General features: G+C 46.4%; 1 protein-coding gene across 1 annotated transcript in view; it reads right to left on the bottom strand.

The window, feature by feature from the left end:
• GREM1 (gremlin 1, DAN family BMP antagonist) overlaps window positions 1-9663 on the bottom strand; it is a 49407-nt gene extending 39744 nt beyond the window's left edge. Inside the window, exon 1 of the mRNA XM_040411772.1 lies at window positions 9509-9663. The gene's annotated coding sequence lies outside the window, so the exon portion shown is untranslated. The remainder of the gene's footprint in view (window positions 1-9508) is intronic.
• Window positions 9664-27259: the final 17596 nt, after the last annotated feature.

Below are 27259 nucleotides of genomic sequence, written 5' to 3' on the forward strand. Positions count from 1 at the left end.
ACCAGTTTTGACAAATGTACCCCGGTGGCTTCCTTCACCCCGAGCATACAGATGCAGACATACTTAGAGGGGTTGTCTCACTTCAGCAAATGTTATTTATCATGTAGTGTCCAATGTGATGTAAAAATGAATCCAGTCAGCAAAGGAGGCAATATGGACAATCACAATACATTAGTAAGTGCCTGGTATTAACTGCCTCTATATGTGTAACACTGTACACCCCAGTTACATCTGCACCCTGCTACTATCTCTAATGGGCTAATATAATGCCATCCTTTGTATTTCTGTCCAGGTCCTATACATTGTGCATTTATAATAATGTTATGTAACTGTTCATGTAATGGGCCTGGTTCACCAGCAGGTGGCAGCAAATACGGCAGAGCTATAGTTAGACAGAATGGAACTCACCATGCCGTTCTCCCCCCCTTTGGTCACGGAAACAAAATACGTTTGTGTGCATGAGGCCTAAGGGTGGGGACGATTATTTGTATTTCAGATTCAATCAATAACAATAATTGACTAGAATGGGTCCGTAATCCGGAAGGTCAGTGCGGAACGTAGGCACGGAACCCCATGCACTACTTTTGTGTGGTGCGGCCCGTCGGATGCGGATCGTGGACCCTATTCAAGTAAACGGGTCCGCGTCTGCATGCGGCGGTCCTCTGGTCGATGCCCATGCATTGCAGACTGCAATTTGCGGTCCACAGCATGGGCCCGGCCTCAGAAATACATTACTTTATTGGACTGCTCTGTCAGTTTTAGAGGAGAAACCTACATTAAATTTCAGATTTTGCACCATATTTGGGAACTGCAATGTGTCCGGCTCCTTGTTGTAAGGTCATTACTGGTCGTGCTCAGCTCATACGCAGAAGTAACTCCCGCATTAACCCTGCAGAGCTTTAGATCGCTTTTCTCCTCTGCCAAATGTTATGGAGCCTTTACCCTGTTATCGCACCACTTGAGCTGGGAAGTCACCGGATTAGGGTTATGCAACTTCAGTATTTCTTCCTGGAAAGAGTGTTGTGTTGTAAGAGACCATCCCCCCAAATATTGGGCCATGATCACAAAATGAGGCTACAGATTATAACTACTATCATCACTGTGGGCAGACACTTAGAAAAAGCAGCACTGCATGGCAGACATGGAAGTGATGGCCATGGTCTACCCGAGCTAATCTCTGCACTGGCCCATTCAGGGGTCTGGGTGGGGAGTCCCGATTTACAACCATATTCCCCAATAGCTCTTTAAATGGGGAATTCGAGTTGCAGCAAATCATCTCTTATCCACTGACTAGGCCAGGGGATAACAGATTGCGGAGGGTCTGAATGTTGTGACCCCCATTAGTGACAAGCGAGGAGGGTCCGGTCCCCTCCGTTTCCCGTGTAGGTGGTATGATGGTTGACCATGCACACTGCCACGACACTCCTCTCTATGGGACTGCCAGTGTTGTACTCTGCTATATTGGGCAGACCTATTGCCTTCAAAAGGAGAGACGCAGTGCGGACTGTGCAGACCCGACCCCCCACTCCAATCAAATGTGGGACATGGGACCTCCTGACCATGGAGGTCCGACCACTAGGACCAGTCTAGTGCATAGGGTATAACTGGTCATCAGAAGACCCCTTTAACACATGCACTATGTTATGCTTACCCTGAATCAGGATACCTTATACATAGAATAGTGTAAGGCCTCTGCAGTTCATAGATTATTAACCCTTCCTTATTTGTAAAATTTACCAACAGAGCAAAAAAACTGATGTGACATTTATCTACATGTTACTACTCCTGCCTTAAAGGGGTTGTCCGGGTTCAGAGCTGAAACCGGACATACCTCCATCCCCCCCCCCCCCCCCCCCCCCCCGGCAGCCCCCCTAAAAAGAGCAGTTCATGCTCTGATGCTCTCCTTTGCCCTGGGCTAAATCACGCAGAGCAAAGGCATTTTCTGGAGATCCGGTGACGTACCGGGGCTCTCCATGGGGCTGCCAGGAACCCCGGTGATGTCACCAGCACTGATGGGTGGGATTTAGCGCTGCCCTAGCAAGTAAAACGGCTGGTGCAGCGCTAAAGCCCGCCCATCAGAGCCAGTGACGTCACCGAACACATCACATTGCCGGGCAGAAGTTTCCACCCAGCAGTGTGTTATGGAAAACAAAAGAACCCGTGCCCTGTGCGATTTAGCGCAGGACAAGGGAGCGCATTGGAGCAGGAGATGATCCGAAGCCAGCCTCAGGGGGGCTGCCGGGGTGAAAATAAGGGTATGTCCGGGTTCAGCTCTGAACTGTATTCCACATGAAATAACAATTTCTGGAACACTTCCGTTGTGCCATTCGTCTTTTCCAGGGGTTTATGACTAATTGGGGATGTGACACTGGCCAACCAGTGCAAGAGTATGTATGGATACAACCCCAACTGGTAACACCCAGGTGTACCTTCAGACCACCTTGTGGCAGGAATAATAGAGGAAAGGAACATACAGCCATAAGGACAGATGCTCCGGAATAGTATTACGTGGTGAATGCGAGTAGTTGCTAAAACAGACATGTCGGGAGAGGCGACGGCTCCTCTTTAAAGGCAGTTAAACCTGACCTTGTTTTAAGGTGCATGGGATCTACTGAACAGGATCACATGAGGACCAGGCTCGGGGATGCGGACTATCTGCATAGCCTATAATGCAGGGATCAGCAACCTCCAGCACTCCAGCTGTTCTGAAACTACAACTCCCAGAATCCTCCTTAAACTTCTTTGGGAGTTAGAAGAACAGCCGAGTACGTTTGCACGCTGGGAGTTGTAGTTTCACAGCAGCTGGAGTGTTGAAGGTTCCTGATCCCTGTTAGAATGGGTTTGAAGTATCCTCTAGCACAGGGTGTAGGCTGTCCAGGCATGCTGGGAGTTGTAGTTCTGCAACAGCTGGAGGGCCGCAGGTTGGCCATCCCTGCTCTAGCATACATCTGGCTCGCACTGGCATACGTTTTTACCAGCGATATTGACAAGTATGAACGCCTCTTTACAATATCAGGGCATCCCATATAATAAAAACCAAATCTGTATAACACGTGGCATGCTTTTCTTTTTCAGTGGCAGTCCTGTAAATCCATGGCATACAGATCATATACGGAGCCTTACATTTGTGGATAATATATATAAGGCTACTTATACATTTGCGTTTTTTGCGGATCAGTCATGGATCTGCAAAAACCATTCCGTTACAATGATACAACCGCATACATCCGTCATGAACGGATCCGGTTGTATTAGGTCTTCAATAGCCATGACGGATCCGTCTTGAACACCACTGAAAGTCAACAGGGGACAGATCTGTTTTCTGATGTGTCAGAGGAAACGGATCCATCCCTATCGACTTACATTGTGTGTCAGGACGGATCCGTTTGGCTCCGCACCACAAGGCGGACAGACAAACGCTGAAGGTTTTGGTGTCCTCCTCCAGAGCGGAATGGAGGCTGATCGGAGGCAAACTGATGCATTCTGAGCGGATCCTTTTCCATTCAGAATGCATTAGGGCAAAACTGATCCGTTTTGGACCGCTTGTGAGAGCCCTGAACGGATCCCACAAACGGAAACCAAAACGCTAGTGTGAAAGTAGCCTTTATGATGCTTTCCAATACTATACCCCATGTGTCGGACCCTTCATTCCAGCTGCTCGGATGCAGCAATGTAATTAGAACCATGTATTACTCGTCTTGTGGACACAACACAAAAGTAAAACACCGCACTATTAAGCCTCACACGTCCGTGAAAAGGTGGTCAGTGATGCCTCCGTGAAGCTGCCTGTGATGGTCCGTGTGTCCGTTTTTTGCTGTCCGTGTTTCACCGACACTGAACAGCTGAAAAATTATTTTAAAAGCATCTCTTCCTAATGATCCGTGAAACACAGATGGCATCCATGTTGCAGCCGTGGTTTTCACGGGCCCATAAACTATAATAGGCGTGATGGATCCGTGAACACGGACAAAATAGAGAGCGTGCATCTGTGCTAAAAACACGGACCGTGGTAAAAAACTGATGCGTGTACCCATTCATTTTATTGTGTGTGATGTGTGACAGCGCGTCCATGAAGAATACGTACGGCACATGCACGTGGAACACTGACGTGTGAATGAGGCTTTAGGCTGGCACCAAAGGGTACATGCACACGCTGCGGATTTTGTTGCAGAAAAGCATGAAATAAATGTATTCTGCAGGATAAATTGACATATTGCAGATTTGAAATCCGCAATACTGCAGTTTTTCTGCTGCGTTTTTTATTTTATTTTTTTTTTATTTTTTTTTTACGCAGCATGTGGATGAGAATTCTGAAATGACTGCCCAATGCTGCAGCCCCAGCCTAAGGAGACTACCTAGGAAGGTCCAGTCCGCCGGTCTAGTCGGAGGCATTCCTTCAGGAGACACTGAGGAATAGGAGGTCGTGAAAGTGCAAGGACTGTAAAAGTAGTGAGGAGACCTCTGACCTCTGCTTATGATCCGTGGACAGAACCGAATCTTCACAGCCTCCCGACAGTCACAGGGCGGTTTTATGGCTTCTCCAGTCCCTGAGCTCCATAATCAGTCCAAGAAACCTACTAATCGAGAGGAATGCTTACAGAATGACTATCCAATACCGGAGACGTCTGCGCGGTAACGTCCTAGATCGGCAGGGGAAGCTACGAAATAATCTAACAAGAGGTTAAATGACAAATGCAACTCTGCTACATATGTATAGATCTCAACAGACTAGGGAGAACCCATCTCAGTCAGTCTGTATGCAGTCCTATGTAAAACCACTGATAACAGTCATCACCATGAACAGATGTAGCAGTGCCAGGTTTGCTGATGAGAATATTGTGTTATCATGTTATTTGTAGTTCTCCACAGACTGCAAGTAAACCTACGGCACTGAAAATATACAGTTATCCTAAGGCCTCATGCACACGACAGTATTTTTTCACGGTCCGCAAAACGGGGTTCCGTTGTTCCGTGATCCGTTTCAGTTTTTGTTTCCGTGTGTCTTCCTTGATTTTTGGAGGATCACCAGACATGAAAAGTGAAAAAAAAATCTAAGTCAAGTTTGCCTTGAAAATGATAGGAAAAAAACAGACACGGATCACGGACGCGGATGACAATCTTGTGTGCCTCCGTGTTTTTTCACGGACCCATTGACTTGAATGGGTCCGCGAACCGTTGTCCGTGAAAAAAATAGGACAGGTCATATTTTTTTCACGGACTGGAAACACAGATCACGGACGCGGATGACAAACGGTGCATTTTCCGAGTTTTCAACGGACCCATTGAAAGTCAATGGGTCCGCAGAAAATCACGGAAAACGGGACAACGGACACGGAACCCAACAACGGTCGTGTGCATGAGGCCTAAAATTGCCTTTTTTAAGAGACGTGAAATATCACAGTCAACGCAAGTCAATTTACTGCGCTCTGCTGTATAGTACGCGCCTCGGAATAAATCTGCAATGTGTACCTGGGCTCCCCTTGTGCGCAAAACATCAATGGTGCCAGACATGCGCCCCCATAAGGGTGCAGCAATTTCTGGGACTGTTTGATACTTGGAACCGGATTTGCAAAAATATATGCACATGCTGCAGGAACAACCCCAACCCCAACCCCCCCGACACACACGTGTGGGACGGATCTGCAGTCACAGCCAAAAAGCTGCCAGGATAAGGGTCCATCCACATGTGACTGATACGCTGCAGATTTATCAGCATGGATTTTCGGATATTGCATCCGCGGTATTGTACAGCGCCAGCAAAGTGAATGAGTTTTTTAAGCTATGCTGATCCCGATCAGGCGGAAAAAATCTGCAGCCAAAACGGGCCCGATTTTAAATCTGCGGCATGTCAATTCACGCTGCGGATTTTCACCCTTTGCAATGTAAAGAGTTAAATCCTCATCACGTCAGCGGCATCTCTGCGACAAAAATGCACCATTTGGTGTGTGTGGGGGGGTGGGGTTCTACTGATTTTCTACAAGGTGTGAACAAACCCTTAAGGAGCGCGTAGTGACGTCACACGTAGACATTTCTGGCTGAGGTTTCCGTGGCCGTCCTACTTATATGCAAAAAGAAGAGAAAGCTGGACCTCCGATGCCGCCTGGCGGCCATATTATCTATGGTAATCCATGCCCAGGCTGAAGAAAACATCCCATTACCAGGTTTTAGACACAAACCAAAATGGTCATTTTCTACATTTTATAACAAACTGCAAGGCAGTATGTACTGACACAAAGATTGACAAATATTAAGCCCCAGTGTTCCCCATACGTGTGCTGTACGTACGTGCCCATTCATTTTAATGTGCCCATTCAGACAGTGTTTTAGCCCTGTCCGTGTTTTTAGCACGGATGCATGCTCTATTTTGTCCGTGTTCACAGATCCGTCACACCCCTTATAGTCTATCGGTCCCTCTAAACCAGGGATGCCATCCATGTTTCGCTGATCATTAGGAGGAGATGCTTTGAAAATTATTTTTCAGCTGTGCGGCGTCAGTGACACACGGACAGCAAAAAACGGACACACGGACAGCTTCACTGACCACCTTCTCACTGACTTAAGCACGGACATGGACGCGTGAATGAATCATTAGGAATCTGCCTACGACGCTGCCTTCCCATGTAATACTTCATTCTCAGATATAAAAACGGGATACAGCAGGGTTCTCTCAGGATAAGGCGACATTTACACGACCGGATGCGTTTTGCATACATCTGTATGCCATCCGTTTTGTTTGTTTTTTGCGGAGCCATTGTAACAATGCCTAAAAACGGACAAGAATAGGACACGTTCTATTTATTTTTTTGCGGGGCTACGGAACGGACAGAGGGATGCGGACAGCACACTGTGTGCTGTCCGCATTTTTTGCGGACCCATTGAAATTAATGGGTTCGCATCCTATCCGCAAAAAAAAATAAAAATTGGAAGGGACACGGAAACCAACAACATCCGTGTGCAGGTGGCCTGTGAGTTTGATTCTTGCTTAACGTGTACAAATGGAAGATTATTGACCATTATGAGCTAGGAGACCCGTACAGATTACAGCCGGGGATAATACATCACAGCGTGCTGCGCCAAATGACAAACTCAGCACTACTACATCTGGAGCCAATTTGTTTTTACATTTTAGGAGTCAAATACTTTATTTTTAGAGACATTTTTTTTTTTTCTTAAACGCAGGTAACAAGAATATCTTTCAGATAGAACAACCCAAAAATGAAGGAATCTCTAGAAACATTTATACCCGGCTCCTGGGGGTCGTCCAGCCCTGAATGAAGATGTGCAAAAGCCAAAGAGAACCTGATTTACGGTACTCAACTCCTGGTGTAAAGAGTCCCTCGATGAAGTAACGTAGAGTATTTATCTGTATAACGGAAGACCGCCATGTCCGCTGCGCACGTGGACCATTACTAGCAATCACGCTCAGGATTCACGGCTCCGCCACACATGCCCTTAGCTTACATGGAAACCCAGCCTACGGCCTGCACCAATCATCTGGCCAGGCTGCCTTCACACCGACGGTGGTTTTTTTTTTGCAGTACGTTTTCTGTGCAACAGATATCAACTAACAGGTTCCTAATCCGTTGCCCATCAAATTAAAAGAAAAAAAAAAAACAACATTAATCTTGAAAACTCATCGACTTTCACATCGCTTTGTGCTAGAAGGATCTACGAGTGCAGTAAATGGAATCATCCTGCCGTCAGTACACAGGATATAAGATCGCCCCTTAAAGAGCCGCCGTATATGTGCAAAGATTTATAAGCCTGGAGATGATGAATACAACAATTCCTAAAGACGTGGGCCATACCCTAGGATTCCTTCCAATGGATAAGATAGGATTACAGTACACCAGATATTAGATCGCCCCTTATATGGCAGTTTTTTATTCCGACTTATATGTGCAAAGACTTGTGAGCTTGGAAGTGACTAATATAACAATTCCTGAATCGGTACGATTCCCGTATCACTACAGGTCAGGTACGATTACCGTACAGTGGATATAAGATCTCCCCTTAGACGCCCAGATAAAGAACAGTCATATATGTGCCGCCTGGAAATGACTAATCCAACAGATCCTGAAATGTGCCATAATCTACCATTCCTCCCAATGGATATCACTACAGGCAGATATGATTACAGTACAGTGGATATAAGAACGCCCCTTATAAGTCAGAATAAAGAACCGCCATGTATGTGCAAAGATTTATAAGCCTGGAGATGACTGATATAACAATTCCTGAAATGCTATGATTCCTCCCAATAGATATCACTACAGGTCAGGTAGGATTACAGTACAGTAGATATAAGAGCGCCCCTTATAAAAGTCAGAATAAAGAACCGCCACATACGTGCAAAGATTTATAAGACCCCCCGTCACAGCTTGGAAATGACCAATATAACAATTCCTGAAATGCTGATTCCTCCCAATGGATATCACTACAGGTCAGGTAGGATTACAGTACACCAGATATTAGATCGCTCCTTATAAATCAGGATAAAGAACCGCCATGTATGTGCAAAACCTGGAAATTACTTCTATAACAATTCCTGAAATGCTACGATTCCGCCCAATGGATATCACTACAGGTCAGGTAGGATATAAGAACGCCCTTATAAATCAGAATAAAGAACCGCCACATACGTGCAAAGATTTATAAGACCCCCCTGTGACAGCTTGGAAATTACTTCTATAACAATTCCTGAAATACTACGATTCCGCCCAATGGATATCACTACAGGTCAGGTAGGATTACAGTACACCAGATATTAGATCGCTCCTTATAAGTCAGGATAAAGAACCGCCATATACGTGCAAAGACTTAGAAGCCTGGAGATGACCAATATAACAATTCCTGAAATACTACGATTCCTCCCAATGGATATCACTACAGGTCAGGTAGGATTACAGTACACCAGATATTAGATCGCTCCTTATAAATCAGGATAAAGAACCGCCATGTATGTGCAAAACCTGGAAATTACTTCTATAACAATTCCTGAAATGCTGATTCCGCCCAATGGATATCACTACAGGTCAGGTAGGATTACAGTACAGTAGATATAAGAACGCTCCTTATAAGTCAGGATAAAGAACCGCCACATATGTGCAAAGCCTGGAAATGACTTCTATAACAATTGCTGAAAGGTCTGGTTCCTGTATCACTACAGGTAGGATCCTAGTGATTCTGTAGGGCGGCAGTCAGAAGGTCAGGACATATAGTGCGATATGTATGGAGGAAAGGATAAAACTGAAGGGCCCTCCTAAGTAGAAGAGGTCTCTCCATCAGGCATGGGTCACTAATCTTAGGGTCAGCCATCAGAACCTAATGGGGCCCTGTAACAGCTGAGCCCCAGCAGGATTGTGGGGTCTGGGGGTCCCCGTCTGGGGGTCCCCTAATACTAGAGCAGGGACCTCAAGGGTCATACAGTCCCCAATAAGAGAACTGTCAGGTGGAGACATCTGCATGAAAGGTCTCACAGTCCAGACTGCATCACACGGCGCGTTACCTGTGCGGATAGTGTGCGGCTCCTGCCTCACAGGACTTGTCTCCTTGCTGTGCTGTCCATGCGGGAGGATGAAACCCTTCAGATCCAGGCTACAAATTGCCGCAGCGCCGGCCTGTCTCTCGTTTAAATGTCTGCCAGCTGAGCTCTGCCCGGGCGCCTCCCTCACCATTGGCCGCCGCTCAGCGCCGCTCCCGGCCGGGGCGCCGCTCTATCCGCCCCCTTAACACTTCACGTCATGCACTTGTCCTCATCTCCTCAGGGAGAATGCTGAAAATCCTCTGTGCTGCGGCCACTCAGGGAATAGGAGGGTTAGAAGGTTCAGACAACAAGGCAGGGGTCACACAGCGCAGTAACGCACGTTCCTCCTGGACGGTTTTGGTGCAGTTCTTCAGCCAAAACCAGAAGTGAATTGTCAGGGAAATATAAAGGGTGGTCACATAGCGGCCCCCTCCTACAGGACATGTCCCTTCTTGGTACCAGCGAATGGGGCCAAAACCGCAGAAGACATCCAAGGACCAGCAGCGGTTTCTGCAAAGCGTTAATATTGTACAGAATCATTGACAGCAAATCTGCAGCTTTTCAGTTCCATGTGAACACAGCCTAAAAGCAGGACCACTGCTGCAGCCCCGGCCCGTGTTTAGTGCCGTTTACGTTAAAATTGAGGTAAACAAGAAAAAATGAGGATCTGCATAAATACGGAAGCACATGACGGGTTTACTGCAGCACATCCCCATACTGAAGCCTCGTGGACACCGCGTACATTACTGCGGTCCGCAAAGTACGGATACGTTCCCTGTGCGTTCCACATTCTCTTAGGCTTCGTTCACATCGCCGCTCAGCCTTTAGGAGCAGGAGAACGGAAAGGACGGATTCGGCACATAACTGAGGCGAACAGAGCCTACAGACCCCACAGACTATAATGGGGTCCGTTAGATTTCTGCGCGCATTACTTTTGTCTCTGCTCCAAAATCATCTGAGCGGAAACATAACGGACCCCCATTATAGTCTGTGGGGTCCGTAGGCTCCGTTATGTGCAGAATCGGTCCTTTCCGTTCTCCTGCTTCTAAAGGCTGAACGAAGCCTAACTCCAGCGCTGCACAAAATACATAGTAACATAGTACTAGACATCCGTCCATCCAGTTCGGCCTGTCATGGAAGCCTTTTAACCTGATGAAGGGGGATCTAGACCCCGAAACGCGTTGTTTTTACACGGCAAAAAGAAAATGCAATAAAGAAGAAGAATTTTTCATTCTCTACATGAGTGCCTGGTGAGGTGGTTTTTTGCGCCATTTGTGATCTAGCCGACTATATACCATATACAGTACAGACCAAAAGTTTGGACACACCTTCTCATTGAAAGAGTTTTTTATTTTCATGACTATGAAAATTGTAGATTCACACTGAAGGCATCAAAACTATGAATTAACACATGTGGAATTATATACACAACAAACAAGTGTGAAACAACTGAAAATATGTCATATTCTAGGTTCTTCAAAGTAGCCACCTTTTGCTTTGATTACTGCTTTGCACACTCTTGGCATTCTCTTGATGAGCTTCAAGAGGTAGTCCCCTGAAATGGTTTTCACTTCACAGGTGTGCCCTGTCAGGTTTAATAAGTGGGATTTCTTGCCTTATAAATGGGGTTGGGACCATCAGTGGCGTTGAGGAGAAGTCAGGTGGATACACAGCTGATAGTCCTACTGAACAGACTGTTAGAATTTGTATTATGGCAAGAAAAAAGCAGCTAAGTAAAGAAAAACGAGTGGCCATCATTACTTTAAGAAAGAAAGGTCAGTCAGCCGAAAAATTGGGAAAACTTTGAAAGTAAGGGCTATTTGACCATGAAGGAGAGTGATGGGGTGCTGCGCCAGATGACCTGGCCTCCACAGTCACCGGACCTGAACCCAATCGAGATGGTTTGGGGTGAGCTGGACCGCAGAGTGAAGGCAAAAGGGCCAACAAGTGCTAAGCATCTCTGGGAACTCCTTCAAGACTGTTGGAAGACCATTTCAGGGGACTACCTCTTGAAGCTCATCAAGAGAATGCCAAGAGTGTGCAAAGCAGTAATCAAAGCAAAAGGTGGCTACTTTGAAGAACCTAGAATATGACATATTTTCAGTTGTTTCACACTTGTTTGTTATGTATATAATTCCACATGTGTTAATTCATAGTTTCGATGCCTTCATAGTCATGAAAATAAAGAAAACTCTTTGAATGAGAAGGTGTGTCCAAACTTTTGGTCTGTACTGTAGGTCCTTTTCCATGTCAGTGTTACCCAGTGTTTTACCATTTAGTATGTACGGGTGACTTGCATTATTCCTTCCCATGTGCATAACTTTACATTTGTCAGTGTTAAACCTCAGCTGCCACTTATCTGCCCAAGCCTCCAATCTATCCAGATCCCTCTGTAGTAGTATACTGTCCTCTTCAGTGTTAATTACTTTACACAGTTTAGTGTGAAAATTGATATTTTACTGTGCAAGCCTTCTACAAGATCATTAATAAATATTATGAAGAGAATAGGGCCCAATACTGACCCCTGAGGTACTCCCCTAGTGACAGTGACCCAAATCTGAGTGTGTACCCAGGGCCGGCGCCACCAGTAAGGCGACCTAGGCTATAAGTTCGGGCGGCCGGCCGGCGGCACCCCTCATGCTGCGCCTCCTGAGCGGCTGAGCGCTTGCTGCTCTAAAGAATCTCCGGCTGCCGGCTCAGTGCTGCGCAGCCTGCCTGCGCCTGCTGTCTCTGTGTCTGCTCTGTGCTGTCGTTAATGTAGCGTGGCCGAGCTCTGTTCTGTCCGCGGTACAGGAGCTTTTGTGTCCTGTACCTGGCCGGACTGACAGGAAGTGCTCACTTAGTGTGCACTTCCTGTCAGTCCGGCCGGGTATAGGAAACAAATGCTCCTGTTCCGCGGACAGAACAGAGCTCGGCCACGCTACACTAGAGGTGGGGGGGAATGAGAGTGACAAGGGGGGGGGGGGGAAGGGAATGAGAGTGACAAGGGAGGGGGGTAAGGGAATGAGAGTGACAAGGGGGGGGTAAAGGGAATGAGAGTGACAAGGGGGGGAATGAGAGTGACAAGGGAGGGAATGAGAGTGACAAGGGAGGGAATGAGAGTGACAAGGGAGGGAGGGGGGTGAGGGAATGAGAGTGACAAGGGAGGGAGGGGGGTGAGGGAATGAGAGTGACAAGGGAGGGAGGGGGGTGAGGGAATGAGAGTGACAAGGGGGGGTAAGGGAATGAGAGTGACAAGGGAGGGGGGTAAGGGAATGAGAGTGACAAGGGAGGGGGGTAAGGGAATGAGAGTGACAAGGGAGGGGGGAATGAGAGTGACAAGGGAGGGGGGTAAGGGAATGAGAGTGACAAGGGAGGGGGGGGAATGAGAGTGACAAGGGAGGGGGGGGGGAATGAGAGTGACAAGGGAGGGGGGAGGGAATGAGAGTGACAAGGGAAGGGGGGAGGAAATGAGAGTGACAAGGGAAGGGGGGGAGGAAATGAGAGTGACAAGGGATGGGGGGAGAAGAGAGTGACAAGGGAGGGGGGGGAGAAGAGAGTGACAAGGGAGGGGGGGAGAAGAGAGTGACAAGGGAGGGGGGAGAAGAGAGTGACAAGGGAGGGGGGGAGAAGAGAGTGACAAGGGGGGGGGAAGAGAGTGACAAGGGGGGGGAAGAGAGTGACAAGGGGGGGGAAGAGAGTGACAAAGGGGGGGAGGGAATGAGAGTGACAAGGGAGGGGGGGAGGGAATGAGAGTGACAAGGGAGGGGGGGAGGGAATGAGAGTGACAAGGGAGGGGGGGAGGGAATGAGAGTGACAAGGGGGGGGGGTAAGGGAATGAGAGTGACAAGGGAGGGGGAGGGAATGAGAGTGACAAGGGAGGGGGAGGGAATGAGAGTGACAAGGGAGGGGGGGAGGGAATGAGAGTGACAAGGGAGGGGGGGAGGGAATGAGAGTGACAAGGGAGGGGGGGAGGGAAGGGAATGAGAGTGACAAGGGAGGGGGGGAGGGAAGGGAATGAGAGTGACAAGGGAGGGGGGGAGGGAAGGGAATGAGAGTGACAAGGGAGGGGGGGAGGGAAGGGAATGAGAGTGACAAGGGAGGGGGGGAGGGAAGGGAATGAGAGTGACAAGGGAGGGGGGGAGGGAATGAGAGTGACAAGGGAGGGGGGGAGGGAATGAGAGTGACAAGGGAGGGGGGAGGGAATGAGAGTGACAAGGGAAGGGGGGGAGGGAATGAGAGTGACAAGGGAAGGGGGGGAGGGAATGAGAGTGACAAGGGAAGGGGGGGAGGGAATGAGAGTGACAAGGGAGGGGGGGAGGGAAGGGAATGAGAGTGACAAGGGAGGGGGGGAGGGAAGGGAATGAGAGTGACAAGGGAGGGGGGGAGGGAAGGGAATGAGAGTGACAAGGGAGGGGGGGAGGGAAGGGAATGAGAGTGACAAGGGAGGGGGGGAGGGAAGGGAATGAGAGTGACAAGGGAGGGGGGGAGGAAATGAGAGTGACAAGGGAGGGGGGGAGGAAATGAGAGTGACAAGGGAGGGGGGAGGAAATGAGAGTGACAAGGGAGGGGGGAGGAATGAGAGTGACAAGGGAGGGGGGAGAAGAGAGTGACAAGGGGGGGGGGTAAGAGAGTGACAAGGGGGGGGAGAAGAGAGTGACAAGGGAGGGGGGGAGAAGAGAGTGACAAGGGAGGGGGGGAGAAGAGAGTGACAAGGGAGGAGGGGAGAAGAGAGTGACAAGGGAGGGGGGGAGAAGAGAGTGACAAGGGAGGGGGGGAGAAGAGAGTGACAAGGGAGGGGGGAGAAGAGAGTGACAAGGGGGGGGGAAGAGAGTGACAAGGGGGGGAGAAGAGAGTGACAAGGGGGGGAGGGAATGAGAGTGACAAGGGAGGGGGGGAGGGAATGAGAGTGACAAGGGGGGGTAAGGGAATGAGAGTGACAAGGGGGGGTAAGGGAATGAGAGTGACAAGGGTGGGGAAGGGAATGAGAGTGACAAGGGAGGGGAAGGGAATGAGAGTGACAAGGGAGGGGGGGAGGGAATGAGAGTGACAAGGGGGGGGGGAGGGAATGAGAGTGACAAGGGGGGGGGGGAGGGAAGGGAATGAGAGTGACAAGGGAGGGGGGGAGGGAAGGGAATGAGAGTGACAAGGGAGGGGGGGAGGGAAGGGAATGAGAGTGACAAGGGAGGGGGGGGAGAAGAGAGTGACAAGGGGGGGGAAGAGAGTGACAAGGGGGGGAGAAGAGAGTGACAAAGGGGGGGAGAAGAGAGTGACAAGGGGGGGAGGGAATGAGAGTGACAAGGGAGGGGGGGAGGGAATGAGAGTGACAAGGGGGGGTAAGGGAATGAGAGTGACAAGGGGGGGTAAGGGAATGAGAGTGACAAGGGTGGGGAAGGGAATGAGAGTGACAAGGGTGGGGAAGGGAATGAGAGTGACAAGGGAGGGGAAGGGAATGAGAGTGACAAGGGAGGGGGGGAGGGAATGAGAGTGACAAGGGGGGGGGGGAGGGAAGGGAATGAGAGTGACAAGGGAGGGGGGGAGGGAAGGGAATGAGAGTGACAAGGGAGGGGGGGAGGGAATGAGAGTGACAAGGGAAGGGGGGGGGAAATGAGAGTGACAAGGGAGGGGGGGAGGAAATGAGAGTGACAAGGGAGGGGGGAGAAGAGAGTGACAAGGGGGGGGAGAAGAGAGTGACAAGGGAGGGGGGGAGAAGAGAGTGACAAGGGAGGGGGGGAGAAGAGAGTGACAAGGGAGGGGGGGAGAAGAGAGTGACAAGGGAGGGGGGGAGAAGAGAGTGACAAGGGAGGGGGGGAGAAGAGAGTGACAAGGGAGGGGGGGAGAAGAGAGTGACAAGGGAGGGGGGGAGAAGAGAGTGACAAGGGGGGGGAAGAGAGTGACAAGGGGGGGAGAAGAGAGTGACAAAGGGGGGGAGAAGAGAGTGACAAGGGGGGGAGGGAATGAGAGTGACAAGGGAGGGGGGGAGGGAATGAGAGTGACAAGGGGGGGTAAGGGAATGAGAGTGACAAGGGGGGGGTAAGGGAATGAGAGTGACAAGGGTGGGGAAGGGAATGAGAGTGACAAGGGAGGGGAAGGGAATGAGAGTGACAAGGGAGGGGGGGAGGGAATGAGAGTGACAAGGGGGGGGGGGAGGGAATGAGAGTGACAAGGGGGGGGGGGAGGGAAGGGAATGAGAGTGACAAGGGAGGGGGGGAGGGAAGGGAATGAGAGTGACAAGGGAGGGGGGGAGGGAAGGGAATGAGAGTGACAAGGGAGGGGGGGAGGGAAGGGAATGAGAGTGACAAGGGAGGGGGGGGGAATGAGAGTGACAAGGGAAGGGGGGAGGAAATGAGAGTGACAAGGGAAGGGGGGGAGGAAATGAGAGTGACAAGGGAGGGGGGAGAAGAGAGTGACAAGGGGGGGAGAAGAGAGTGACAAGGGGGGGGAGAAGAGAGTGACAAGGGGGGGGAGAAGAGAGTGACAAGGGGGGGGGAGAAGAGAGTGACAAGGGGGGGGGGGAGAAGAGAGTGACAAGGGAGTCCCCAGAGCCAGACCAAGAGCCAGAGACCAGATCATCTTATTGTCCTGGTGGTAAGTAGACAATGCAATATGCTTATTATGTAATTGTTTAGTTATTAATACTACATTGGAAACTAATTTACCTCACATTTAGGGTCCATTCACACATCAGTATCCACAAAACACGGACAGCGGCAATGTGCGTTCCGCATTTTGCGGACAGCACATCGCCAGCACTAAGAGAATATGCCTATCCTTGTCCGCTACTGTGGACAAGAATAGGACATGTTCTATTTTTTTCAGGATCGGAATTGCAGACTCGGGTCCGCAATTCCGGATCGGGGCCGCACAACGTGTATGGGTCCACAATTCCGTTCCGCAAAAAAAAACAGCTACAAGAAGCTTGATTAACCTTAAGGGAAACATAGCAGTTCTTTTAATTTAAAAGCTGAGAAAGGGGTGGAACATATGTGATGTCATGATATGGGCAGATCATCTGATAAGGGGGGAGGGGGGGGCGGCAATTTTTATCTTGCCTAGGGCGGCAAAAATCCTTGCATCGGCCCTGTGTGTACCACCCTCTGTTTTCTATCACTGAGCCAGTTACTTAGGCCCCTTTCACACGGGCGAGAATTCCACACGGGTGCAATGCGTGAGCTGAACGCGTTGCACCCGCACTGAATCCAGAACCCTTCACTTCAATTGGGCTGTTCAGATAAGCATTGATTTTCACGCATCACTTGTGCGTTGCGTGAAAATCGCAGCATGTTCTATATTCTGCGTTTTTCATGCAACGCAGGCCCCATAGAAATGAATGGGGATGCGTGAAAATCGCAAGCATCCGCGAGCAAGTGCTGATGCAACACGATTTTCATGCATGGTTGCTAAGGAGACGAGGGATGAGTTACCCGGGACCCCATTTACTTTATTATTTTCCATTATAACTCGCCTCATCCTGTTCGCGCAGCCATCATCATGTTCTTTCTTCTTCTTTCAGGACCTGCCAAAGGACCTTTGATGACGTCATCGGCTGCGCGAACAGGATGATGCGAGTTAAATTTTTTTTGTTTTTTAACCCCTAAAGCCACATTTTAGTAAGCATTCTGTATTAAGAATGCTATTATTTTCCCTTATAACCATGTTATAAGGGAAAAAAAATTAATGAATAGAACACCTAACCCAAACCCGAACTTCAATGAAGAAGTCCGGATTCAGGTCTGGGTACCACAGTCAGTTTTTTATCACGCGCGCAAAACACATTGCACCCGCGTGATAAAAACTGAACATTGGAACACAATCGCAGTCAAAACTGACTGCAATTGCGTACCTACTCGCACAATTTTCTCTGATAGCAGACGCAACGCATCCGGACCTAATCCGGACACGCTCATCTGCAAGGGGCCTTACCCACATACAGACGTTTTCTCCCAGTCCGAGCATTCTCATTTTATATACTAACCTTTTATGTGGTACAGTGTCAAATGCTTTGGAGAAGTCCAGATATACGACATCCATTGATTCGCCGCTGTCAAGTCTAGAACTTACCTCCTCATAGAAACTGATTAAATTAGTTTGACATGACCGATCCCTCATGAAGCAATGCTGATAGCATCTCTTAGAAAACCTTCAAACAGTTTACCCACGACAGATGTTTTAAACTTACCAGCCTATAGTTTCCAGGCTCTGTTTTTGGAACCTTTTGGAATTTTTACACCACATTTGCTATGCACCAATCCTGTGGAACACTTCTGTCAGTATAGAGTCCTTAAATATCAAAAATAAGGGTCTAGCTATGACATTACTTCATTCTCTTAGGATACGGGGGTGTATGCCATCTGGTCCTGGCGATTTGTCTATTTTAATCTTTTTAAGACACCGCTGTACTTCTTCCTGGATCAGACAGGGCACTTTTAATGGGGAATAAACTTTTACATTCTGCATCATCTGACAGTTTATTTTCTTCAGTGAATACAGTGGAGAAAAAAAATATTTAAAGGAAGTCTGTCACCTCCATATGGCCATATACAGTGCTTACATGGCTCTGTAGCACACCTATACAGGATTGTAACGGTACCTTTGTTCTTTTCTTTAGACTTGCACAAGCAGGAAAAACGAAGTTTAATTCATATGCAAATGAGGGCTCGCAAGTGCCCAGGGGCGGCGTTCAGTGTGTAGGTGCCCAGGCTGCTCTGCCTTCTTTTCACTTTACTCCTCCCCGGTCTCTGCCTTTGCCCGCCCTCCAAGTCTCTTGCCTCATCGATAGGGCAAAGGAAAAGGCTGGGGAGGAGTAAAGTGAAAAGAAGGCAGAGCAGCCTGGGCTCCTACACACTAAACGCCGCCCCTGGGCACTTGCGAGCCCTCATTTGCATATGAATTAAACTCGTTTTTCCTGCTGGTGCAAGTCTAAAGAAAAGAACAAAGGTACCGTTACAATCCTGTATAGGTGTGCTACAGAGTCATGTAAGCACTGTATATGGCCATATGGAGGTGACAGACTCCCTTTAATAGCTTTGTTTTCTCCTCATCTCTCTCTGCAACTCCCCCCTCATTACTTTATGAAGGGCCGACACCTTCAGATTTATACTTTGCACCATTTATATAATTGAAGAACATTTTAGGGTTAGTTTTACTCTCTTTGGCAATTAATCTCTCGGTCTCTAGTTTGGCAGCTTTTATTTGTTTTTACATATTCAATCTTTTTCCTTATAGTTTTTCAGTGCTTCCTCGCTACCCTCCTGTTTTAGTGATTTAAATGCTTTCGTTTGGTCATTTATTGCTTTCTTTACAGTTCTATTTATCCACATTGTTTTTTTCTTGTTCCTTAACCTTTTATTCCCATAAGGTATGTACCTCTCACAATTAGATTTTAGGATGCTTTTAAAAATATCCCATTTTGAGGCTGTATTTTTATTTTTGAGGACTTTGTCCCAGTTAGTTTGGCCTATGGCCTCTCTTAGTTGGCTAAATTTAGCTTTTTTGAAGTTTGGTATTTTTGTTCCTCCCTGAAGAAACACTCTCTTGAATGAGAATTGGAAGGTTATTACTTTATGGTCACTATTTCCCAGGTGTCCCCCAACCTGCACATCTGTAGTTCTGTCAGGCCTATTGGTTAATACTAAGTCCAGTATGGCCGTCCCTCTAGTTGGGTTCTGAACCAGTTAGGAAAGGTAATTGTCTTTGGTTATTGCCAAGAACCTGTTTCCTTTATGAGATATACAGGTTTCAGTTTCCCAGTCTATATCTGGGTAGTTGAAGTCCCCCATAATAACCACCTCATTATGATCTGCCGCCTTGTCTATCTCGTTTACTGCTGTGGCAGAACCGAATACAACAGTGCCACACAAAATACTACCCTAGAAGAACCAAGTACTACAGTGCAGTATAAAATTCTGCCTCAGGAAAATCAAATACCACAGTGCAGCACAAAATACTGCCACTCCCACTTCAGTATTCAACACTTTAGTCAGAGCCACTACCATGCCCATCCTCCGCTCGGGCTCCTCAAGGGCTCGCTGCCATTTGCCCTATAGTTAATGCGGCCCTGCACATGATTGCAAATGCATGTTTGCCCCTGCTTGGAATAAAAAAGTGGTGGAGACTATCCATAGACACTACAGGGAAATTTCCCAGTTGGCAAATGCCCGAGGGGACCAAGCCCTCCTCTCTACCATTCGCCTGGTACAGTAACTGCACATGACCTCCTGAACTCAACTGCTCCTAAGTCTCCTGCTTCATATCTTAATCAGGAGGACTGAAAATGGCAGGTATTGATGGCCACCACAGAAGGACCGCTTTTGGTTCTACTGGGACGGCATTTTGCGCTATGGTTTTGCTCAACCCACCTACTTGTGTTTCCGCACCTTCTGTCAATTACGATCCTCCTACAACATGGGGCCACTTTTAGTTTTTTTCCAGGGATACATTAAATTCTGAGGAATCCCTGATTCCAAGGTATTGACTATCAGTTTCTATTAATGACCCCTGAGCAGGAACATTACTGAGGTCTTAAAAGATCTGCGAATCACAAAATGTTTACGGATACTATAACACAAACCTTATCATAACTTTGAAAAAATACATAAAACGCTGCAACTACTTATAAAATGTTCCAATCACTCTGCTATACATTGCCATCATACCATGCTCAAAGAATACCGCCACACAGTGCCTCCATACAGAGCTGAATACTAAACTCCTTCCATGTAGCTGCTGCAGGAGGAGTTATGGTATAGATATTTGAGCACCATATGATGACATTGAATCTCTGATTCCTGATCTCGAGGTTGAATTTTTTTTTCTTTTTATTTGATTCTCCATTTTTTTTAGCTGTACTAGTGATCCTTGAACCCGGAGAGCGGCATCTCTCTATCCAGTCGTCACATAGGACTAACAAGGAAGGCATCACGCAACTGAAAATCAGTGAAATAGTAAAGCAGACTAGAGTAGTGACTCACCATTTTATGGCGCTTTTTACGGTGGAATGCTCTGGGGGCAGCGTTGTCATTTAGGTGACACCTTCTCTTCCTTGTTTGGATCAGATCCCTGCTTTGGTGAAAAAAATAAAAATATTAAAATAAAAATACTACTACTGGACAGTGTAAAATGCAGTAAGAAGCTCTAGACAGTCCGCCTGTCCCATTTCTTCTCTGATGATAATGAGACCTGTCCTGATGAGGTAGGGGGTGTCCTAGAATTATTCGTTTTCTGTCAAGTCCTATTGTATTTTCCCAAATAGAAGTGATGACGCGCTTTTCTGGGAATCTTCATGATTCTTGATCTTGTCCAGATTAAGGCCTCATGCACACGACCGTATGAATTTTGCGGTCCACAAAAAACCGATCCACAAAAAATACGGATGACATATGTGTGCATTCCGTATTTTGCGGAACGGAACAGCTGGCCTCTAATAGAACAGTCCTATCCTTGTCTGTAACACAATAATAGGACATTTTTTGTGGAACGGAAATACAGACATATGGAAACGGAATGCACATGGAGTAACTTCCGTTTTTTTTTGCGGACCCATTGAAATAATTGGTTCCGTATACGATCCGCAAAAAAATTACAAATATTGCAGCTCAGCCCCATTCACTTCAATAGAGCAAAGCTGCAAGAAGACCGTGCCACTATTGCAAGCTCCTGTACCTTCTCAAACAGCCGATCAGTAGGGGTCCTGGTTGTCGGATCCCCACCTATAGGTCATCAGTAGCTATATGCAGCGCTGACATCCAGTACTGCAGTCCTGGTAGTAATCATGGCAAATAATGGGGGTTGTGGTAGTCTGAGACACTCCCTACATTGTGGCCAGGCTGTAGTTTTACACCAGCACAGTGTAAATGAATGACCGCCGGCATACTCATGAAGCTCGGAGACTGAGGTTCATAGTTCCCATAGACCAGGGATGGCCAACCTGAGGCTCTCCAGCTGCTGCAAAACTACAACTCCCAGCATGCCTACACTGCCTGCAACTACCAGCCTACTGCAGGGGATGGTGGGAGTTGTAGTTTTACAACAGCTGGAGAGCCGCAGGTTGGCCATCCCTGCCATAGACTTTCAGCTAACATCTGGTGCTGATGTTTTTAACTAAAAAAAATGTAGGTGCAAAAAACGCCACTAAAACCATGAAATAAAAAAAACGTAAGAGGGACCGAACTGATGCACCCGGAACAGATTGTTCTCCATTCAGAATGCATTAGGATAAAACGTATCAGTTATTTTCCGGTATTGAGCCCCTAGGACGGAACTCAATGGCAGAAAAGAAAAACGCTAGTGTGAAAGTGCCCTTAGTAAGTGTTGCAAATTGCGGATCTGCAAAAAACAAAAAAAAAACAGATGACATCCGTATGCCATCCATTATTTTTTTTTCAGATCCATTGTAACAATGCCTAAAACGGACAATAATAGGACATGTTCTTTTTTTTTGCGGAGCTACAGAACGGACATACTGATGCGGACAGCACACGGTGTGCTGTCCGCATTTTTTCCTATTCGCAAAGAAAACGTAACGGACACTGAAACAAACAACGTTCGTGTGCATGTAGCCTTAAAGGGGTTGTCCAGGATTTTGATGTTGATGCTCAGGATTGATCATCAATATCAAATTGGATGGGGGTCCGACACCTAGGATCCCCGCCAATTAGCGGTTACCACGTAGCTCCAGTGCGGTGACTACACAGCTCCATCTACTATGTACAGCCCCGCTACTCCCCTTCACTACAGTGGACCCCCACAGATCTGATATTGATAGCTTTTTCTGAGGACAGGCCTTCAATATCAAAATCCTGAACAACCCCTTTAATATCCTTCAAATAAAAGGGATTACTTGCCGGCTAATATAATTATCTTTTATGTACAGTTGTAGCCAGATTACTGTTATCCAGTATCTTTTAGCAGGAAGTAACAATGGAAATCATAAAAATGGTATATATATATATATATATCTTCCAATAATTTGGGCAAGCAAAGGTGTAGCCTGATGTATCCAGGTTTTGCACTCGCCAGGTATAATGAGATACGGGAATATTAATAGAAGAATATAGGTTGCTCACGGCTTTCATGTAGAGATGAACATCAACCACCGGGAAGTCTAAGGAGAACTCATTGTGTCACTGAAAATGCTATAAACTCTGCATAATCTGAAGAGTAATGCTGATCTTTTTCCATTAACCAGATCCTGCTGTAAAGATCACATCTCAAGTCCTCTCGGAAACCCCTATCCACACTACGCACCTCCACCGCAGTTTTTTTTTTTTTTAATACAACATGTGTTTAACATATGGACATCATCTCGTGAACCATCTCTGGGTCAGAGAAGAGCGGCCACATCATAAATAAATGTGATCAGACGCTACATCCTCCCCATTCACACTGAATTACAAAGTGAAGCACAGAAACTCGACCGCTTGTTAGCCTATGAAGATAAAACAAGTTGCTAAATAGGGCTTTGCAACATTTTGGGATTACTTGCACAAAAACATTGCAACATTTTGGATTTTTACACCGCTCACTAGAGTTTTGAAAAGTGCGTGAAAGAGCGGGCATGGTTAGATATATTAGGTTAACTCCAGATTTATCAATCGAGACTTTGTAATAGTCACAAAAATGGCGCAATCTTACTCCAGTGGGGGAGGGGTGCAAAAATACTGCAGTCACATCTGTAGACAAAAAATGACCTCTTTAAAGATGCACCAGAATTATCAAAAAAAAGTGACAACTGAGAAATTTGGCATGAATTATGACAACGCAGATTTGAGGTGTAGGCCCTTAATAAATTTGTCATATCTATGCTGTCCATGTCCCAGAAACTGAAGTGTTCACCAGCTTGGAGTTAGTAGATTTGAGTTTTCGGACATACATTATTGCCAATAATAGCCCCTTTCATAAAGCTCTGCCCACTTGTTTGAAAAGTGGTAAGAAGAGCAAGTAAAACAAAAAGTCCCAAAATGCAGTTTGCGCCCAATTTTGCAACTTACTTTTTTTTACACCAAAAAGTTTTTGAAAGACCTTTGTAAATGACCTCCAATCCCCGTCCTGGTAAATTAAACCCTGGGTGTTTTCATGGTTTAATTTGACATCAACAACTCAAATAACAGACTGGTGAACTTTATATGACAAGGTTAAATTTTAGTCATTTATTAAGAAATATACACCACTTTTTGGCGTATTTAAGGTGCATATTTTGTCGCAAAGGAGTTTTGTGGCAAAATCTGTGACTATTCCAGCTCATACCACTTTTCTGAGGTGGCAGAAAAAGGGGGCATGGAGTGGGCAGGGAAGAGGGCTGGCCGGCTTATCTCATCATCATATTTTTTACGCATTTTTTACGCCAGTTTATGGAGTGGAAAATGGCCTTACACTACGCCAGCAAGGGAGCTAGAGTAGTTTAAACCATGTTGCACGGCCGGTGGACCCAAGCACCAAACTTATGTAGAAGACTGCACCTCTACGTAACTTTGGCGCATTTGCCGCCAGCACATGGGGATTAAGACTGACGTATAAATCACCAGTCTTAATAAATGACCTCCTGAAACCAAAAAATGGAGCGTAATTTACAGACATCGTGCTGTAGAGTAGAAGGACCTGAGCAGATTGATATATAATGCAACAGCACTCTCCAAACCAAATAAAGTACAATAATGCCAAAATAATAAAAAGTATTCTGGTGCAAATGCTACGCTAATAAATTTGAGATGCTTGGCAAATCATTTTGTACAAAATTATTTGGGTCCGTCTGCCAAACGTCAAGGCGATCTCAGTAAGACGGGAACCTAACACTAAATACCACATTAACTGGTGCCATACTGGCCTCCATTACATTCAGGGAATGCAGGCTCCTCATGCTTGCCAAACCCACACTATATAATACCTTTTTGGTGCCGGCCTCCATTTTGTTCAAGGAATGCAGGTCCCACTAGCATGCTGAGCCCACTCTGTATTCCACCTTACCTGGTGCCAAATGGCCTCCAATACATACAGGGAGCGTAGGCTACAGCTTTATAGCTATACTAATTAAAATCAGCCTATAGGGCAGATAGGTTAATCAGGAGTGCACGACCAACAGAGTCAGCCACACCTCCAATACAAAACTGCAAAGAAAAATTGGGGGTCAGTCAGCACATCCAGTGCGCAGGTGCGCGTTGCCATGGCTGAAAGCACAAAGGCAAAAAAATATACTTTTTTATAATTTTTTTTGCCTTTGTGCTTTTAGCCATGGCAACGCGCACTGGATGTGCTGACTGACCCCCAATTTTTCCTTGCAGATTAATATATAGTCTTATAGGAAAAGATTCAGTAAAACATTTTTCTGACTTCAGTTGTACACAGGGAAGGTGTTATCAGTGATTGATAGTATTCCCTGTGTAAGTGTGTATGCAGAGATAGCTGTCAGTCACTGATAGCTGTACACGGGGAGGCGTTATCAGTGATTGATAGTATTCTCTGTGTAAGTGTGTATACAGAGATAGCGGTCAGTTACTGATAACTGTTCACAAGGGTGGACTTAAGTTTAGATAGAGCAAAGATATAAATGTATAAATTAGGGCTCATGCACACAAACGTATTTTCTTTCCACGTCCGTTCCATTTTTTTTGTGGACCGTATACAGAACCATTTATTTCAATGGGTCCGCAAAAAAAACGGAAGTTACTCCATGTGCATTCCATTTCCGTATGTCCGTATTTCCTTTCCGCAAAAAAATAGAACATGTCCTATTATTGTCCGCATACAGACAAGGATAGTACTGTTCTATTAGGGGCCAGCTGTTCCGTTCCGCAAAATACAGAATGCACACGGAAGTCATACATATTTTTTGCGGATCTGTTTTTTGCAGACCGCAAAATACATATGGTCGTGTGCATGAGCCCTTACTGAATCTTTACCCACAAAACTATCAATCTGGTCAGCTCCTCCTGCTCTATAACATGCTGCCTGCCAATTGCATTGGTCGTCTATAACTGCAACACAAATTGTGCCGGTCTTACCCTAGTAAAAGGTGGTGTAGAAAGTGGAGTAACTTCTCAAGACAGAAGTGTTAGACTTAAACATGCACCAAACTGATTGAACATTATATCATAAATTTAGCACAAATTATAGCAACGCCGATTTCTGCAAAACTGACTTAAAAAATTCCCCTCATGATAAAATTACACCATTGTCTTTATTTTAGGCTCTAAACATATGGCTCCTGCACTGGACCGTATCAAGGATGTCTAACGCCAGCTGAAGAGTTTGATGTGGGAAGATGGAATAGTTAAAGGTTATATCACCTTCACAAACATTTGCATCTGAAATTAAAAATGAAGAAACTTTGCAAATAGTTTTGATTTAAATATCTTATTTTTGTGTCTACAGCTCCAGCACAGAACCGGGTTTCAACATAGTAATGTCTGCACCACCATCTTGGCTAAGGATGAAGTTTGTGTTCGGGTTGGGTATATACTGAATTGCGTTTTGGATTCCGTTACCACGGACCATAACGCAATTCTATGATGTAATGCATAACGGAATGCCTTTAGGAGGCATTCCGTTATTCATTTAACCATAATAGATGTCTATGGGCTGCATAACGGATCAGTCCGGTTTCCGTTATGCAGTAGAGGAATCCAGCATAACGAAAACCGAACTGATCCGTTATGCTGGCCATAGATTTCTGTTATGACGGAATGAATAACGGAATTCCTCTAAAGGTACTTCGTTATGCATTCCGTCATAGAATTGCGTTATGGTCCGCGGTAACAGAATCAATAACGCAATTCAGCATATATCCGAACTTCAAAATATGAAGTTCACTCAACCTGAATCTTGGCTGTTAGTTGATGCTGTGTGCACATTCTGGATGCAAATTTGTAAAAAAATCGGCAATGTAATATGTGTGTATTGTGAGCGCAATACAGGCGTGGGTCACTTTTGCAACATTTTTCAAGCTGCTAGAAGTTTCCTGAGACTGGAGAAAATGGTTGGCACCGCAGAACATTACAATAGCTTTATATGCAGATAGAGTGCCCCAATATATTCACGATTGCACAAATCAGCACTAATGATGCAAATATTTTTGCGCTGTACGTGCAACTTCACATTTTAGCAGGTCTGACTACATATTACTGATTGGTGCACTAAGTATTGTTGTGACATCACAGCACTATGTCTGTAGCATGTATGTATGGACAGCAGAACCTAACACCCTGCACTGGAACCTATCAGCTACACTACAGTCAGGTCCATAAATATTGGGACTTCGACACAATTCTAACATTTTTGTCTCCATACACCACCACAATGGATTTGAAATGAAACAAACAAGATGTGCTTTACCTGCAGACTGTCAGCTTTAATTTGAGGGTATTTACATTCAAATCAGGTGAACGGTGTAGGAATTACAACAGTTTGCATATGTGCCTCCCACTTGTTAAGGGACCAAAAGTAATGGGACAGAATAATAATCATAAATCTAACTTTCACTTTTTAATACTTGGTTGCAAATCCTTTGCAGTCAATTACAGCCTGAAGTCTGGAACACATAGACATCACCAGACGCTGGGTTTCATCCCTGGTGATGCTCTGCCAGGCCTCTACTGCAACTGTCTTCAGTTCCTGCTTGTTCTTGGGGCATTTTCCCTTCAGTTTTGTCTTCAGCAAGTGAAATGCATGCTCAATCGGATTCAGGTCAGGTGATTGACTTGGCCATTGCATAACATTCCACTTCTTTCCCTTAAAAAAACTCTTTGGTTACTTTTGCAGTAT

Source organism: Bufo bufo, chromosome 11 (genome assembly GCF_905171765.1).
Source record: "Bufo bufo chromosome 11, aBufBuf1.1, whole genome shotgun sequence".
Taxonomy (NCBI): domain Eukaryota; kingdom Metazoa; phylum Chordata; class Amphibia; order Anura; family Bufonidae; genus Bufo; species Bufo bufo.